Source organism: Eumetopias jubatus, unplaced genomic scaffold, assembly GCF_037043125.1.
Source record: "Eumetopias jubatus isolate StellerSeaLion01/CBP00866 unplaced genomic scaffold, mEumJub1_p1.0 scaffold_3, whole genome shotgun sequence".
NCBI classification, from domain to species: Eukaryota; Metazoa; Chordata; class Mammalia; order Carnivora; family Otariidae; genus Eumetopias; species Eumetopias jubatus.
Genome location: NW_028274809.1, coordinates 6,935,362 through 6,952,240, shown reverse-complemented (window position 1 = coordinate 6,952,240; position 16,879 = coordinate 6,935,362). Strand labels below are relative to the sequence as shown.

Genomic DNA, 16,879 nt, shown 5'->3' with positions numbered 1-16,879 from the left:
ACTTTAGTATCTGAATGTCCCAAATATCACATGGGACTTACATATATTTAAAAAAAATAGGGGGGCACCTGGGTGGCTCAGTCCTTAAGTGTCTGCCTTTGGCTCATGTGATGATCCCAGGGTCCTGGGATTGAGCCCTGCATCAGGCTCCTTGCTCAGCGGGAAGCTTGCTTCTCCCTTTCCCACTCCTCATGCTTGTGTTCCTGCTCTCTCCACATCTCTCTGTCAAATAAATAAAATTGAGTCTTAAAAAAAAGAAAAATAATAAAAAAATATTCCCCGTGGTTTATGGAAAATTCAAATGTAACTAAGTATCCCGTATTTTCTTGGCAACACTGACGGGCGGAGTGTGGGTTCCAGAAGGAGGACCAGCAGTCTGAGTTCGAGGCCATGCTGAGTCTGAGATGCCTGTGGGCCATCCATCTACGTAGATACGAGGTGTGGCCAGTCAGCTGTGCAGGGGCCCGGGCTCAGCCTGAGTGGAGCTAAAACAATGTGTTCATCTGAGTATAAAGAGTAGAAGAAGCCGCCGGTGTAGATGCGTGATGGAAAAGCCAGTCCTTCGCCACCGTGAATGGTCTCTACAGACGAGCCTCTCCAGAAAATGCTGACTCTGAGGATTAGAGCTCTGTTCGCGTTGATCTTTTTTTTTTTAATTTTTTTATTGTTATGTTAATCACCATATATTACATCATTTGTTTTGGTGTAGTGTTCCATGATTCATTGTTTGTTCATAACACCCAGTGCTCCATGCAGAATGTACCCTCTTTAATACCCATCACCAGGCTAACCCATCCCCCAACCCTCCTCCCTTCTAGAACCCTCAGTTTGTTTTTCAGAGTCCATCATCTCTCCTGGTTCATCTCCCCCTCTGACTTACTCCCCTTCATTCTTCCCCTCCTGCTATCTTCTTCTTTTTCTTTTTTCTTAAAATATGTTGCGTTATTTGTTTCAGAAGTACAGATCTGTGATTCAACAGTCTTGCACAATTCACAGCGCTCACCGTAGCACATACCCTCCCCAATGTCTATCACCCAGCCACCCCATCCCTCCCACCCCCCACCACTCCAGCAACCCTCAGTTTGTTCCTGAGATTAAGAATTCCTCATATCAGTGAGGTCATATGATATATGTCTTTCTCTGATTGACTTATTTCACTAAGCATAACACCCTCCAGTTCCATCCACGTCATTGCAAATGGCAAGATCTCATTCCTTTTGAGGGCTGCATAATATTCCATTGTGTATATATACCACCTCTTCTTTATCCATTCATCTGTCGATGGACATCTTGGCTCTTTCCACAGTTTGGCTATTGTGGACATTACTGCTATAAACATTGGGGTGCACGTACCCCTTCGGGTCCCTACATTTGTATCTTTGGGGTAAATAACCAGCAGTGCAATTGCTGCATCGTATGGTAGCTCTAATTTCAACTGTTTGAGGAACCTCCATACTGTTTTCCAGAGGGGTTGCACCAGCTTGCATTCCCACCAACAGTGTAGGAGGGTTCCACTTTCTCCGCATCCCCGCCAACATCTGTCGTTCCCTGACTTGTTAATTTTAGCCATTCTGATGGGTATGAGGTGGTATCTCATTGAGGTTTTGATTTGGATTTCCCTGATGCCGAGCGTTGTTGAGCACTTTTTCATGTGCCTGTTGGCCATTTGGATGTCTTCTTTGGAAAAATGTCTGTTCATGTCTTCTGCCCATTTCTTGATTGGATTATTTGTTCTTTGGGTGTTGAGTTTGATAAGTTCTTTATAGATTTTGGATACTAGCCCTTTATCTGATATGTCATTTGCAAATATTTTCTCCCATTCTGTCGGTTGTCTTTTGGTTTTGTGGACTGTTTCTTTTGCTGTGCAAAAGCTTTTTATCTTGATGAAATCCCAATAGTTCATTTTTGCCCTGGCTTCCCGTGCCTTTGGCGATGTTTCTAGGAAGAAGTTGCTGTGGCTGAGGTCGAAGAGGTTGCTACCTGTGTTCTCCTTTAGGATTTTGATGGACTCCTGTCTCACGTTTAGGTCTTTCAACCATTTGGAGTCTATTTTTGTGTGTGGTGTAAGGAAATGGTCCAGTTTCATTCTTCTGCATGTGGCTGTCCAATTTTCCCAACACCATTTGTTGAAGAGACTGTCTTTTTTCCATTGGACATTCTTTCCTGCTTTGTCAAAGATGAGTTGACCATAGAGTTGAGGGTCCATTTCTGGGCTCTCGATTCTGTTCCATTGATCTATGTGTCTGTTTTTGTGCCAGTACCATACTGTCTTGATGACGACAGCTTTGTAATAGAGCTGAAAGTCCGGAATTGTGATGCCGCCAGCTTTGCTTTTCTTTTTCAACATTCCTCTGGCTATTCGGGGTCTCTTCTGGTTCCATACAAATTTTAGGATTATTTGTTCCATTTCTTTGAAAAAAGTGGATGGTATTTTGATGGGGATTGCATTGAATGTGTAGATTGCTCTAGGTAGCATTGACATCTTCACAATGTTGGTTCTCCCAATCCATGAGCATGGAACGTTTTTCCATTTCTTTGTGTCTTCTTCAATTTCTTTCCTGAGTATTTTATAGTTTTCTGAGTACAGATCCTTTGCCTCTTTGGTTAAATTTATTCCTAGGTATCTTATGGTTTTGGGTGCAGTTGTGAATGGGATCGACTCCTTGATTTGTCTCTCTTCTGTCTTGTTGTTGGTGTATAGGAATGCCACTGATTTCTGTGCATTGATTTTATAGCCTGCTACTTGACTGAATTCCTGTATGAGTTCTAGCAGTTTTGGGGTGGAGTCTTTTGGGTTTTCCACATACAGTATCATATCATCTGCAAAGAGTGAGAGTTTGACTTCCTCTTTGCCGATTTGGATGCCTTTGATTTCTTTTTGTTTTCTGATTGCTGTGGCTAGGACTTCTAATACTATGTTGAATAGCAGTGGTGAGAGTGGACATCCCTGCCGCGTTCCTGACCTTAGGGGAAAAGCTCTCAGTGTTCGCGTTGATCTTAATAGAAAGGGCAGTAAAGGTGAAGGTCATTGGAATTTGAAGAGTCTAGTGTTTTAAAGCACATTGATACGGACACTCCGTGACCCTTCTGTCTAGATGACACTTGATTATTTCCAGCACGTTTAACGGGGAGCTTGTTGGGGCATCCACCAATTCAGTAAAGTATTTATTTCAGCTTCATAAATGATGAAATGAATTCACAGAGAGATTTAGTAACTTAGTCCATTATAAGAAAACCAGTGAGTGACAGGGTCGCAGGGACAAACTCAGCCTTCGGATGCATGCATTCCTCCGCACATAGACCCTTCTGCAGAATATCACAATTCTGCGGTGTTTGGGGAAAATAAACTATCTGGAGCAAAGATATGCATTCACTTTGGCCTCAAAACGCCATCCCAAATGACTCTTAAACACAGCTGAGGTGTCATCTTGTTATAACACACAGTCTTACTCGAACAAGGACCACAGCAACCCTCCTTCCTGTGCCACATCCATCCAATCCCTTGGCCATATCCCTGCAAACGCAGAGCCCCGTATGTCTGTTGTGGTGTGGTGACCAGCATCGATCCTGAAGTTGGGTCAGTAACTGAATTCCCGGTGCTATGGGCTCTTTCAGCAGTAACTTAGAGACAGATTATGCCATTTTAGAGAGATGCTTGTCTGCATAAGAACAGCCCGGTCTTGAAGTCTTTCGAGGAGCCACACACATGACTCAAGGACAATTCTCTGCCTTAGAGAGCTAATGGCCTCGCTCATCTTCTCTACGTTTGCATGTGGATGTTAATTCATAAATTTTTTCTAGCCAGTAGTTTCCTGGGAAAAATATTTCTGAGCAGCTGTACGATGAAATACTGGTGCTCCTTTCGAGGCAAAGAAAGCATGTAACTGCTCCTGTGCTGTAGTTGGGGGAGACCCCATTACACATCCTCCCTCTACCAGACACTTGCAGACCCAAAGCTTGTTCCCATCCAGTTATTCAACTTAGGGTGCTATCGGTCATTGCATTTCCCATGCTGTCACAAATATTTTAGGGCAAGGGCAAAAATGGGAGTTTATATATGTGCACACATACACGCACCCATAAGACAGATTGTATGGGTAGAGGAAACGTGTTTGACTCAGCACTGGCATGTTTTTTAGACTGTGTTGTTTTATGATCCAATAATGTGGATTCCTTGTGTTCCTTCCAGGTGGCATCTGGTTTACCAATAAGAGTTTGAGCTTTTGGGGGGCTCGTTGGGGGCTCGGTCCATTAAGTGGCTGACTCTTGATTTTGGCTTCAGGCCATGATCTCAGAGGGCTGGGATCGAGCCCTGGGTCAGGCTCTGCGCTTAGCGGGGAGTCTGCTTGAGGATTCTCTCTCCCTCTCCCTCTGCCCCTCCCCCCATGCTCGCTTTCTCTCTCAAATAAATAAATAAAATCTTTAAAAAAAAAGTTTGAGATTTTTCAGGAAAGAATCAGGACTCGAAGGAGATGGAGATGTTTACCTCTAAGAAAAGATGAGGTGTGAGCATGCCTTGTGGGTGGGCTAAGTGCTGAAGGGGTAGGGAATGAAGGTCATGATTGTCTGAAGATTCTAGAAGAGCTGCCGTAGATTTACTCTACATAGAGACAGGTTGTGAGTGACAGGAAGGCAGGTTTTGTTAAATACAGAAAAGAATGTTCTAGCAATTTTTGCTATTAAAAATGGAAAAAATTATGTTATGAAGCACAGAGTCTGCTATTCCTAGAAGTGTTTGAGCTGAGACTAGATATTGGTTTGGTTATCTACTGCTGTGCAATAAACTATCTCCCATCTCTGTGGTGTAAGCACAGCCATTTCACTGATTTGCTCAGGGTTCTGCAATCTGAGCAGGGCTCGGTAAGGACAGTTCATGAAGCATCATGTGGCTGGTTCAGAAGATCCACTCTGGAGATGGTCTCATTCTGGACTGGCAGGCTTGTGCTGATTGTCACCTGTAAGTCCAGCTGGGGCTGTTGGCTGGAAGCCTCAACCTCCTCTGTGTGGCCTCCATGCATGGCCTCTGTGCATGGCTGGGCTGGCTTCTCACAGCATGGCGGTCATGGGGTAGTCCGACTTCTTCTCTTTCAGCCGGCTCCACCTAGACCAAGAGAAGTCACTAGGCTCCACTATGGGTTAAGCCTAGGAAAGGCATGGGGTCCCTTCCTCCACCTTCCACCCCTTGAAGCAGGTCATTGGGCCTGAGCAAATTCAAGGGGAGGGGACTGCCTGAAGATGTGAATACATCAAGTTTCTTGGAGGCCGCCAAAGCCACGTTCTATCACAGTGCCCAACTAGCTTTATTTTATTATGGAGATTTATTCTCTACACTGGATGTTAAATTGGATGACCAGTGATTCCTCTTCGAACTCTGGAGTTCCCTGGTTCAATTTCTTTTCAACCTCCGGTTCCCTGGTATAATAACAGGCCAGCCATGGACATTAAAATGGGACTTACTGACTGATTGATTTCACATGTCTTCCATTTTCCATCTTCTATTTTCTAGCCTTGGTCAATCATTTCACAGGAATATAGCCAGACACAGTACCTTCTCAAGCCAATGAATGATTACTCCTCATGCTGCAGATATCAACCTGGTCCCAAGTGATTCATTTTGTAAATGCTGTTACCAGACAGAAGCACACATTGCTCTAGTTTGCAAATCTAGGCTACAATAGAAGGACTGGTGGGGAGCTATATGCTATAACTTACATATATATAGCTTTTGCTATTTGAATTTTTTTAAAAAGGTAAAGTTTCTGTTTGTTTTAAATGTAATACACACCCACTATAGCAGATGTAGATGGAAAAGAACCACACAAAAAAGAAAAACAATCACAATGACCCGTAGACAACTACTCCAGCTTTTTAATACGTATTTTAATATAAATTAACTTAACTATAGTTATATTAGCTCATTTAGTTTCATAACAGGTAAGTTTCAGAAGTTACTTTCTATGATACTAAAAAGTTTTATGAGATCAAATAATATACTTTATGTTATAATAATATTCAATAATATTATTAAAATCATTGCAAATGTTTTTAATTACTATATATAATTCTGCCATTAGTATAAATTTTTTTATGCATAAAAACTTTATTTAGAAATATGTTCTTAGAATACACTTCAAAGAGATGTTTAATGTTTGCTCATCTCATTGCACAAACATTTATTGAGTGCCAACTATGTTTCAGACACATGTTAGGTTAGCAAAATATACCTCTACATTGGTTGTGTGCTTAATATTTACCAGGTACTATGCTAAAGGCGTCTGTATTTGTTTGCTAGGGATACCATGACAAGTGATCACAAATTGGGTGACATACAACAGAAATTTATTCTCTCACAGCTCTGGAGGCTGGGAGTCTGAGATCAAGGTGTGGGCTGGACCACGCTCCCTCCAAAGGATCTAGGGAAGAATCCTTCCTTGCTTCTTCCAGCTTCTGATGGTTGTCAACAATCCTTGGCGCCCCTCGGCTTGCTTCTATGTGACAATGACTCATAGCTGCATCACTCTAATCTTTGTCTCCATCATCACATGAACTTCTTCCCTTTGTGTGCTTGTGTCCAGATTTTCCTCTTCTTATGAGGACACCAATCACTGGCTTAAGGCCCACCCTAATCCAGCATGACTTCATCTCCACTTGATTACACCTACAAAGACCCTATTTCCAAGTAAGGTGACATTCACAGACCCAAGACATGGAGTTTTGGAGGAAACTATTCAACTCTATACAGCATTCCATGAATATAATCCTTTCTGGTCCTCACAATTGTCCCGTTGGGTAAGGGTGTCTATCATTCTGAGTCTTGGAGATGTCAATGATCTTTTCTAGAAATGAGGAAGCCATAGAGCAGGTGTTCAAAACCAGGCATCTCAATTCCAAGGCCCCTTGCTTGCAAATATGAGCATCATTGCTGGAGGGGCAGTTTGTATCAGAGGCCAACAAGTTAGAAATTACCAGAAGTGAAGGGCTTGTGCAGCCAAGAAGATAATGAATGCAAGGATAATGAATGCCTAGGCCTGGGGGTTGCTAAGGCCTTGCACCTTATTTTTCCTTTCAGGAAAGCACAAGGGAGCCTAGGGATGGGGAGGGAAGAGAGGTGCTCTGGTCAGGGGTCCCTTGGAGCCCCAGCTGGGAAGGCCAGGGATGGCCCCAGCTTGTCCTCGGGGCCACAGCAGCTGCTACCAGGCTCCAGCTGTGGAACTACAAGGGGTTCTGGAGCAGCTGGGGTCATTGGGTGGTTCTGAGAGGCACAGATGATGATGGCAACAGAAGGGGAGCTCTCAGCCAACGAGACATCCTTTCCTAATGAATTTTGCATTCCTCTTGATGAGAACACATGGATTGGCCTAAAAATAGCCCGAATGGAGCCTCTATTAGCCTCATCATTCCCACTATCACATCCTGAATGAGGGGCCTCTAAATTTGGAACTGACAAAAGGCTGCCAAAAGATTTCCTTTCAGAAAATAATGGACTTAATGGGGCTTTTGACAAATGGCTGAGGTTTCATTTTCTCCTGCTCCTTAGTTTGAACTATTTTCAGTTTTTTAAAGCAGGTGCCATGTGCATCTTTGTTTCCAATAATTGGATCTGAATTGAAAGGGAAAGACTCTGGAATGAGTTTCCTGTGAAAATCGGATCTCAACCTTCTAAAATGAAATAGTAGTAGGAAGCTGTCTGGTTTCTAGAAGCCAATTGTGGAAAGATGGTCTTCCCACTAACTGCTGCTGACAAGGGGGAAGATGGCTGTGAGGTGGGTGACAGGGGAGCTGATGTCCCCGGAGTCAGGGCTGCATTGGTCCTGGGTTCCCCGCAGCTCTGGACGCTGGTTCCATGGGTGAAGGCTCAGGGCCTTTCAGAGCTGGCTTCCTTGACGTCTGCTGCTCCTCACCTCAGAAACCCGTTTGAGCCATATCCCCCTTGTTTTGTTCTACATTTAGCAAGAAAGGAGAAACCTCCCTATGATCTTTTCAGTTAAAATGGTGAATGGAAAAACGGCATCCTCCCCCGATCCCATTTCTGATTTTAAATCAAGAAAGTAATCCAAAAAGAGAAGAAAATACATTCACACTACAAACCAGGAATGGTGCATTTCAAAAGCATGCCAGAAACTTCATGGGATCTCTGCAAAATGTCATACAATGGAAATCAGATGGAGGGCATGTGTGTCCCACGCCTCCTGGGAAAGACTTAGCAGGGCTCCATCTATACCTTATGGCCAGGCTGCACAGACGAGAGGCAGAGGGGGACTTGGGCAGCAATGGGAAGCCACCCTCTGTCCCTCCTAGTGGGCGTCCTGGAGCTGACAGAGATGGCACTGGAAGCCCTCATCACAGCAATGTCCGCATGCATAGGCAGAGACCCCCTGACACTGGGAACACTGTTACCTCCTGCTGCTAACAAGAGGCTCCCTCAGCTTGAGAAGTGACGAGCAACCCAGCCTCCTTCAGCAAAGAAACTGGCACAGCAAGGAAGCCCCTCATAGAGAATGTGACTTCCAACCTACGAAGGTAAAAGGCATGGTCAGTCACGGCTTTCCTTTCTCCCTCATCTAGGCTTAGACCCATTCAGCAGGGTGCTGCATGGTCTCCCCATCATTTCTGGAAGCCTGCTCCTCTACCCATGCCCCAGATATAGTCAGAACCCTTTTGCACAACAAGCAAGCTGGGAAAAAACAACCGGACACTTGGAAAGATCCCTCCCAAAGGAATCACTCTAGGGACGGAGGGCAAACACCACCTCACCATGGCCCTGAATTCCCGGGGGTGGAATAGGCAACTGACCAGAAAAGAGACTTGGAGAGTCTCCAGTCTGTGTTCACAGCGGGCAGTGTGTCTGACCAGAGAAGGACACGAGAGCAGGGGAGAAGGTTTTCTGATGAACAGTACAACTGCTGGAGCAACAGGAAAAGAAGTCAGTGGGAGCGAAGAAATCCAGAGCAGGTGCTTTGAGATCCTCAGAAGAAAAGTCTGCAGAGATTAACGAGAGGAGCAGAGTTAGCTAGATAAACGAGCCAGAGACGTGTAGAGATAAGTAAGTGACATGGAGGACAAATTCAGGAGATTAGAAATATCTGTCATCAGAGTGGAAATAGCAACAAAAGACAGAGACATGATTGAAGGATTTCTGTCATGGATGACATTCCATTCTTTTATACTTTTTGAGTTTTCTCTATAAATGTGGGTGTGGCTCCTCTTAAGCTCAATTAGCTTCTCTATTTGAACTACTGGTCCTTTTACCTTGATTAGCTTTGTTGAAGACTGGCTACTTTCAGGGTTTCCTGAAGTTGCCCATTTATGAGAGTCTCCTGAAGAGTGTGTAATGAATACAGACTTCAGGGCCTCTCCTCTGAAGTCCTGGATTTGAATTTCGGGGGGGAAGCGGTGGGTAGAAGGACCTGGAAATTTCATTTTTTCAACCACCGGAAGCTATTTTAGGCTCACTTAAGTTTGAGAAACTGGTATAAACCATGGTCTTTTCAAATAATTCATTTTTGGATTAATTTAATACTTTTATTGTTTTTTTAAATAATTCATGAATTTTTGGTTTTGTCTTCATTATTTTTTCTCTCAGTATTTTGCTTCTCCTACTCCTTTTCTAGATTCTTAAGATAAATCCTTGGTTTATTGATAATTTTCTCTATTTTGCTAAGTAACAGAAACTCTTAAAACCTAGACTTTTCATCTGGGGATAGCTTTGTCCAAACTCTATGGATTTATGTACTGATTGTAACTGCAAGTTGATTGCTTTTACTAACCAAAGCAACGGTTAAGTTTTTTTTCCACTTGGTTTTTGTCTCCCCTCTAAATTAAAAAAAAAAAAAAAAATCAGTGCCAGTAAAGACCTGAAGTGCTCTAACCAACTAGAAAACCTATGGTCAATCTTGACATGTAATCAAAATTGTAAAGTTGTTAGTATGGGTGTATAAATTTGGAGACTAAGCAGATATTGCTAAGTAGAGAAAAATAGAATTAAATGTTAGAATACACCATTTCAGAGCAGAGTTTCTCAGCCTTGACACTAATGACAATTGGGACCAGATAATTCTTGGTGGGGAGCTGCCCTGTGCATTGTAGGATGTTTAGGGGTACCCCTGATCTCCACCCCCTCAGCATCCCCACACCTTGTGCATCGGCAGCCACCAAAATTACCATCTGAGAGGTAAAATCACCCCAGCTGACAACCAGAGTTAGAGAAAGTGACTTCTATCCTTGTTCAAGGACGAGTCTGGCAACCTGCAGGTCTCAAAACTGCCCTTTTGATCCCTTTCAGAGGTCCTTTCTCCAGCAGAGATTCACTCCCCTGGGCTTTGGAGAGGAGACGGGAGGAAGGAGCTCACTTTAAAGAGCACAGAGTAATGTGCTTTAATCAATGTATTGATTCTTTTTCTGTCCGGCAGAGCTCCCAGCTGCATTGCTCTTCTTCTTTGGCAACAGTTTCCTAAGCCAATTACCAGCCAAAGCAAGTGGAGCAGAACCTATCAGACAGTTATACAGCAGGCCCTTCATACATGTTAATAGCCCACTCCAAAATATTTATTCTATATCACCCAAACGGGGGCCGTTTAAATCTCTTTGTAGTCAATAAATTGAAGCCTGGGAGGTTAAATAAATAGCCCAAAGTTATGTATGTACTTCAGAAGTGGTTAACCGGAAATAGGACCTCAGGGTGGCCCTATCCCCATGTGAGTTCTGGCATTTCTTAGTTAGGACAGAGGCCAGTTCACTGAGTCTTGTGTCTCATAAAATTGCCCATAAAGTTTGTAAAACTACACTGCTCTGCAAAGTAAGACTATCAACCAACAAATCGCCAGTGAGGGGAATTTTTCCAAATATCAGTTTACTTGCTGTCTTGTTCTTTTCTGTTTTATGTCATAAAGTTTATATTTTGTTGTATGAAGATAAGGAAGATAAGAAAACAGGAGAGTCACGGGACGCCTGGGTGGTGCAGTCGGTTCAGTGTCCGACTCTTGGTTTCGGCTCAGGTTGTGATCTCAGGGTGGTGAGATCGAGCCTCACGTTGGGCTCCACACTCACCAGGGAGTCTGCTTGTGATTCTTTCCCTCTGCCCCTCCCCCTACATGACCCCCCCAAATAAATAAACAAATCTTAAAAAAAAAAAAAGAAAGCAGGAGAGTCAGAAAACGTTCACATCATTTGGTCCACTAATACTGCTGATGGCAATCTATCCTAATGAAACTCAAGTAAACCTATTTTGCAATAAAATATTTATGGTAGTGTTATGTATAACAGCAAAACCTTTGGAAAAATACAAATGTTCAAGATAAGGTAATGGGTTACTGATTATGATTCAGCCACACAATAGATTACTATAAGAAATATTTAAAAGTGTGATTACAAAGCTATTTTATAAGCTTTTAAAAGATATATGTTAATCACAAAAATAAAGTATTACAAGGTACAAATGTGAAAATATTGAGCGCTTGTAGTTATCCTTTTGTGACTGACCCTTTAAGTCATTTAACTGACTTTTACTGTGAATAATCTTTGCATACGAGCCCATTATCTGCCAGATAGGTTGCAAACATTTTATCCCTCTTTGTCATGTTTTTTCAACTTTGTTCATGATTTCTTTTCACAAAGAAGCTGATGTTTCTATAGTCACATTTTACTCTTTATTGGAAGGTTTTGGTCTTATGCTTCAAAGATGCTTCCCCATTTCAAAATGATATATATTCTCCAAAGCTGTACCCTAGTGTTTTTATGTTTTTGTATTTTCATGCTTAAAATTTTTATAATCTGGAATTTATTTTGGAGGAAGAATTCAAATTCACTCAAGAATTGATTGAATCTCCTTTTCTTTTCCAAGTGATTAATAAATTGTCCCAACTTTATTTATTAAGCCATTTCTCACATCCCCATTCACTTAAATTAGGCAGTTTTTGTTGACAGGGGAACATACTCATTACGATGCCATATGAAAAGAATTGAATGAATCAAAATTGTAACAGATAGAATAAGTACCCTATCTCAGGCAAATGTATTTATCAAAAAAATTTGGAAGGGATTATTTAATACTGGTTTTTGGAGAACATTTTTTACTTTAATACTTTTATATATTTTCTCAAATCTCTACTATGCATTATACCGTTTTATAATTGGGAAAAACACATATAATTTTAAACTACCAAGCTCTTGCATGAAGTGAGGCAAGGGGCTGATCAATTCAGCTTAGTTTCTTCATAGAATTATCTTCCTTGCCTTCTGGCAACATAACTAGTTAATTCTCTGCTTTATTGTGCTTCCATATCTCAAATTCATCACCCCATAAAGCTTCCACACAGTGGGGATAAACGTGAGTTTTCTCAAGTGAAGAATTACAGTGCATCTTTAGTGAAAAAGTAAAATCTTACGAGTGCAATGGAGTTGTGTACAGAGATAGAGTGAAGATTTGTAGTGACCAGACAACTCACTCTCCTGCTGTTTAATGGTTTTCTTCTTCTTTTTGCTTCTGGTTACAATAGATTATGGAAATGCTTGGCTTTTTTTTTTTTTTTTTTATGCTTCGAGAAGTCAAACCACTCTCCTCTAAGGTCATCATGGCAAATACCACTCTTCACAATTCACAACAAGATTCTGTACAGCAGTGAAATAAACTAACTAGATCTGCCACTTATGGATATGTTCTATGAATATGTGCATATATGTTCACATATTTACAATGAGTTTCATAAATACAACTTACACAATATATAAAACAGAAATTTATGCAAAATAAGCAAATTACTGAATTTACCATAAGATACTATTTTTATTATATTATCATTTTTGAAAATATAAAAACCTTTGTAAAGGTTAAAGGGATAATGCAGGAATGATCTAAAGAAACACACTCGGAGAATGATAACTGTCCAACTGGGTGGCAGTCAGCTCTGCTGGGGAGAGCGGGGGATGCGGTGGGGAGACACCCTCAGAGGCAGGAGGAATCAGGAGAACCTTGATTGCCTGAGAGAGCTGAATCTGTACGGAAATGAGGAAGGACGAGGGAGAGGCCAAGCGGCTCCAGATTGCCAGAGGATGGTTCCACCGTTCCCCAAGATCCAGGATGTAGCAGAAGGCTGATTATCCTCTCCATTCTTTCGAAACCCTTCCATTCTGTGCCCAGTGGGAATGATCTCTAAGGATGGCTCAGTTGGGCTCCCTGGCCCTGTGGCTTGTAGCTGGGGTTGGTCCTTGGGCAGCCCTTACAGAGACCAGAGGGCAAGAGGAGGGAGCGGTGAGGGTATTTATTCGCTGGCTCCCCACCCTGCCAGCCTATAGGCCCTTCCAAGGGGCCCCTCTGGTCCTGCAGACTGATGGCTGCCCCATGCTGCCCATGCAGGGATGCGTCACCTCCCCCTGTCCCCTTGTTTTTCTTCAACTGGGCTCACATCTTAAAATTGGCTCCTTTGTTAAACTGTCCTCAGTCACCCATTTGGAGTGAGTCTTTGGTTACCTACAGGTCTTCTGACTCATAGAAGGAGATGGCAGGTGTGTTAGTTCCCTATGGCTACTGTAACAAATGACCACAAACTGAGCAGCTTAAAGAACTCAAATTTATTCTCTTGAAGTTTTGAAGGTCAGAAGTCTAAAATAGGAGGCTACGGCTGCAATTCCTTCTGAAGGTTCTAGACGAGAATCCATTTCTTAGCAGCTTCCAGCCTCTAGGGGCTGCCACATTCCCTGGCATGTGACTCTACCTCACTCTAGCCTCTGCATCTTGCTGTCACCTCCTCTCTGGCTCTGACCCTCCTGCCCCCCTCTCATCGGGACCCTTGTGACTTTGTCTGACCCACTCCAACAATCCAGGGTAATCTCTCCATCTCATGATCTTCAATGAATCACATCTGCAAAGGCCCTCTTGCCATGGAGGGTAAAATTCACAGGTTCTAGGAGGATTAAGATGTGGGCATCTTTTGGGAACCCATTTTTCTGCCTACCATACCAGATTTCTTAGGAAAGATGGTACATGTGATTTTAGTTTAAGATGTCTGTGGCAATTGGAGGGGGTTCATAACCCATTCCAACATTGAAATCAACTTAAAGTCAAAGGTAACTCATCCTCCCATATTTGGTTTTGTTAAGTTTTGTGAAGAAAGCAATCCATACTCCAATACCACTTATTAAGATGGTCTTAAAATTGTCCTGTTTCCCCATGGGCCTGCCTTTTCTATCTGCTGATATAAATCCTCTCAATTTTGTAGTCTTGTGATTTCAGGCAATAGTCAAGCAAACCCAAAGTGAATTACAGCATGATTCAAATCCAGTGACCTCATATGCAGGTGGTTGTTTTTAAGACTTGCACTTGCTGTATTGACTCCACTATGGTGTTTGGGGCCATTGAGAGTAGAGATATGCTGTCATACGCTAAGACTAGCTGGATTTGGAAATCTAAGTGTTTTTAGATCATAACAATAACTTTTATAGGCTTAGATTCTAAATTAGCTTACATATCACTTCAACATTTTATTATGTAGGTGTCCTTGAGCTTATACTTTGTTTGCCTCATTTTTCCTTTTTATGACACAGTGATGGGGTCATTTACAGGTCGTTGTCACGTTAAAGATATTAAAGTTTCAAAAACCTACTAACAGTCCTTGTAACCAGAAAGCACATGAAATCATTAGTTCCTTGGTTAGTTTTCCACTTGACCGTCATGTATTGCAATAATGTGCCACTAGCAAAATACTCATTCTTGGTAAAATTCAATTCAGTGATTGCTTATTGAACACATACACTAAGTACCATTGGGTACCGAGGCAGACACAAGGATGAATGAGGTTTGCAGTCAAATGAGAAAAGTGGGTGAGGGCAGAAATAACCCTAATAGAGCATGTCTAGTAAATATGTCTTTACCCAGAGCAATGGTGACAGTTTTAGACCAGTCTCTTCAGCTTTTCCATCTGATATTCATTATTATATACAACTGGCATTTTGGCAACAGCTGACTGGAAACAAGGGTGCAGTTTATGGCCATGGACCAGAAGATGACTGCTCATCCATGATCATGGTTTTTGTAACACAGTGTTCTAACCTGCTGAGCTCATCAGCCAGAAACATACAGATTTGCCCTGGAAAATGATATTGATTATAGTTCTTGAAAGAAGAGAATATTTATTAAAAGGAGAGAATCAATAATCCATAAAGGACTATTTCAAAATCCAATTCAATAAATAATTAATATCGTCTGTGTACAGACACTGTGCTTGGGGGTGAGGGATATTACGCAGTGAATAAGGTCAGGGAAGAAACGGTCTTACCCTCAAGAAACTGGCAGTCTAGGGAAGGAGAAACATCCTTGAGGATACTTAAAGCAGAAGACGACAAGAGCCCTGGGGAAAGAGCTACACTGTGGGGTTTGAAGGAGAACAAGAATAGATTTGGTTGAATGGGTCAAAAAAGAAGTCAAGCAGTTGGGGCACTTAAAATAGACTTTGAGGAATGACCCCATGAATACGCTCCAAATATTACATTTGCCTTATAATTTATTTGTTCAGTTATGCTTGTATCTTTCTTGCTTTTCTGAAATTATTTAGAAATCAACCCAGTGGTACATTGCTACATTATCATTACATGCAAACATAGAGTCAAATATGAAAGCCCCTTTCACTGTGACTCCTACGTCAACTCCTTTCTCCAGAGATTAGTAAATGTGTATAATTTCAGAACATTCTCTATTCTCATTTGTGTCTATGCAAATATTTGAAAAAAATTGACCTACACTATGTACGCCTTAAACATACACAGTGTTATATGTCAATTATATCTCGGTAAAGCTGAAAAAACACAGTGTGTAAATGTTAGCAGAGATTGAAAGAGTATACTTTATGATGTTGATTACTTCTAGTTGGCTAGGACTAATTTTGCGATTCTGGTACTTTCCTCTATTTTCTACAATGAATGTATATTTAAAAAAATTTAAAACATTATTGAAACCAAACCAACCAAAAAACAGTCAGGGGGAAAAAAGGGTTCTCTTTCTTCAACCATGGAATACAAGTTCTGGCTTCCCTTTTAATGGACCAACTTGGGTCACTCATCCACCCCTAAAACTAATTAGTAGCAGGGGAATGAGTCTTGCCTGTTCCTGAACCACTCACTGTGGTACAGAGGATGGGGCCATAGTGGTCGTCTTCACATACTGAATGTGGGAATCCTACCACCCAAACCAGATGGCGCCTCCCCAGTGGTGGGATGAATGTTTGGGAGACAACCATGGCTATTACTTCTTAAATCCTCCCTCAGTGTTCTACGTCCTGGGTTGTATAGTGTCCGTCCCTCCAGAATTCATGTCTGTCCAGAACCTGTGAATGTGACCTTACTTGGAAAGAGGCAGATATAATCAAGTTAAGATGAGGTTATACTGGATTAGGATGGATTCCATCCAATGACTGATGTCCTTATAAGAAGCAGGTTTGAGACAGACCCACAGGGAGAAACCCAGGTGACAACTGGAGGCAGAGATGGGCTGAGAGAGGTCCAGAAGGCTTCCCAGAGGGGCTGGCCAGCCTGTGCCATGCCAACGAGGAGATGAAAGCAGGTTACAGAAGAAAGCACATGAGGGGAACACAGGCAGGTGCTCTCAAGGTGCACTGGCAGGGGTGTGGTTAAATCACTTCAGCCACACACACTGAAGGTCTGGATAATAAGCTCCCCCTGTGGCCTTTCTAAAAACACTTCCTTGCCCTTTGTGTTCCCACTAATATTTCTAGTAGATTCCCAAAGTTTCCATGATTTTTCAGTAGCTCATCTAAGTGCTCCTTTCTTATTTTAAGGAAGAGATTCTTCTATTGTGTAAAAAAAAAGGTTTACTTTTCCTATCACTCTTTTTCTGATTAGAGTAGGGATAGGTGTGATTGATTCTTACACT

At 42.1% G+C, this 16,879-nt stretch overlaps 1 protein-coding gene across 7 annotated transcripts in view; it reads left to right on the top strand.

The window, feature by feature from the left end:
* The window catches only part of LOC148164654 (uncharacterized), a 52,216-nt gene that overhangs the window by 14,141 nt on the left and 21,196 nt on the right, over positions 1-16,879 (top strand). The window lies entirely within an intron of this gene.